General features: G+C 49.4%; 1 protein-coding gene across 1 annotated transcript in view; it reads left to right on the forward strand.

Annotated features, from left to right (window-relative positions):
• The window catches only part of b3gat2 (beta-1,3-glucuronyltransferase 2 (glucuronosyltransferase S)), a gene marked incomplete at both ends in the record, with an annotated part of 16878 nt that overhangs the window by 1415 nt on the left and 12963 nt on the right, over positions 1 to 2500 (forward strand). The gene's annotated exons all lie outside the window — the stretch shown is intronic.

Consider the following 2500-nt stretch of genomic DNA (forward strand, 5'->3'; position numbering starts at 1 on the left):
ACTGGTGGCTTAATGTGGTGGTGGTGGTGGTGGTGGTGGTGGCGCCCCTAAAACTTGGGGGGGGGGGGGGGGGGGGCATCAAATCATACTCTCGCCTAGAGCACCTAAATGCCTAGGACCGGCCCTGGCTGCGGTACCGTCTTTTGGATGGCGGTCAGCTCGAACAGTCTGTAGTTGAAGTGGGCTGGAGTCTTCGACAATCCTCCAGGCTTTGCTGACACACCGACTTTTGTAGCTGGCCTGGATGGAGGGAAACTCACATCCGCATCGCTGATGCTCTCGGCTGTCCACACAACCCTCCGCAGTGCTTTGTGGTTGAGAGCAGTGCAGTTACCGTGCCAGGCAGTGATGCACCCAGTCAGGGTTAACACTCTCGGTTGTGCCTCTGTAGAAGGCCTGAAGGATCTCGGACCCCATGCCGCACTTCTTCAGCCGCCTGAGGCGAAAGAGGCGCCCCGCTGTGCCTTAACCCACCGCCTGTTTGATGTGCCCGTCCTGTGATGTGGTGATGTGGATGCTGAGGAAGTTAAAACTGCTGACTCTCTCTACAACAGATCCATTGATGTTTGATGGGGGTCCTGCTCCCTTCCTTTCTTCCTGAAGAACTCCACCAGCTCTTTAGTCTTGTCAGTTTTGAGAGCGAGGTTGTTCTCCTGGCTATACTGAGCCAGGCGGTCGGCCTCTTTCCTAATAGTCCGTCTCATCGCTGCCAGTGATCAGACCAATCGCTGTCATGTCGTCAGCGAACTTAATGACCGAGTTGGAGCTGTGCATGGCCATGTACTAGTCATGGGTGTACAGGGTGTAGAGGAGGGGGCTCAGGACACAGTCCTGGGGGGGTTCCTGTGATTTTGATTTTGGGATAATGTCATCCCTTAGCTGTGCAAACTGTAAAGCATGTCGCCTAACAACAACATTCAGAGATTACAGTGTGGGCCTTTTGACCTTTTTCATTCTACTTGATTGCTTCGAGGGCCACTTAAAACCAGTAGCTTCAGTTACTTGATTGGTTGATTGCATGGCTGCTTCCTGGCTCATTACAAGCTCCTCTCTGCGATAATAGCCTGCCATATATGGCAGTAATAATCTGTGAGGTGTTATGTTGTTGATGTGCAGCTTTGCACAGATAGTGCCAGTAACAGCTCCAATGTGTTACTGGTTCTAAAGGCTAAAAAGGGAAGCAGTTTTGTGGCCTAGAATAGGTCCATATCCAGGAATGGATTAAGGTGGTTAGGGGCTGTAAAAAAGCCTGGGTCTGCAGAATCAATAAGGAAATGTAAACATGCCACAAGGTATATTATTCCCAGTCATCCTCAGGATTTGGCTACGGAGGAGATACATGATTTCATCATCCAAAACATGATGAAACGAAACAACAGTCGAGAGAGGCTCCGCTGTTTCGCTCTTCAGGGGTTAGCTCTGGGTATAAGACGGCTCGGTGCAATTCATTACGTTATGAGACATTCCACTCGAGAGCTTTTCTGGTTTGGAATGGGATGTCAGCAATCAGAGGCGTGTGCATTAATGCCCTCTGAGCAAGCAGAGTCTACCCCCCGTCCCCCCTCCCCCCTCCAACTCTAAGCCAGGCTAGCCTGCTACTTTAGGTGAGTTTGCATTTTGCCCTCGGGGGCAGCGGTGGGAGTGGTGAGCATTGATAAGTGCAGCGTTAGCGTCGTTACTGAAATGGCTGTGCTGTGTTTGGCGAATCGTTGTCAGCCAGTCTGTCAGTCAAAATGTGCTGACGACTTTTGATAACCGCTGAAACACAACAGCCGTCTATTCGACCTGCACCCTTTTTTACAGTGACCAAATGAAGGATACAAGAAGAGATGGGAGTTCTAAATGGACTGACTTATTATTATAGTGCCTTATTCCAAAGCGCTTTACAAGCGGCAATCACCCATCCACACCACACATTCACACACCGATGGTGGCAATCTACCAGGCAAGGCACCGGCCCGCTCATTGGGAGCAATTTGGGGTTCAGTGTCTTGCCCAATGACACCTTGACATGTGGCCAGCTGGGGTTCAAACCGCCGATCTGCCGATCTTGCATTCATTAGACGCCGGCTCTACCTCCTGAGCCACAGCCGCCCCAGAGTTCTCTCTTACTATGCCAAAAGCTCGGACTAGAAAAGACTCATCGAAACGATGAGAAAAGAATTCTATAAGTGGACAATAGGTGACATGAATTGGGCTTTAGATACACAATCATATCCTCAAGACAAATTTGATCAAAAGCCACGGTTTCTGAGATGACAGCGGGGTTCAGAGAGAGGGCAAGGCCACAAAGGAACTTGAAGAAAGAGTGCAGAGAGAAATACCAAATCCAATTCCATCAAAATCATACAAGCAATTATCATAATTACATACTGATTTCTTTTTTCTTCTCTCGCCTTGCTTGCCTTGGGAACCGAAGCAGAACGAATGAAATATCACAGAGTGAAATTGTCGTAGTTGAGAAGATCGAAGGGAGGGAGGAAGGGTGAAGAAAAAGATG

The sequence above is a fragment of the Nansenia antarctica genome (assembly GCF_963989245.1).
Source record: "Nansenia antarctica genome assembly, chromosome: 19".
NCBI lineage: Eukaryota > Metazoa > Chordata > Actinopteri > Argentiniformes > Microstomatidae > Nansenia > Nansenia antarctica.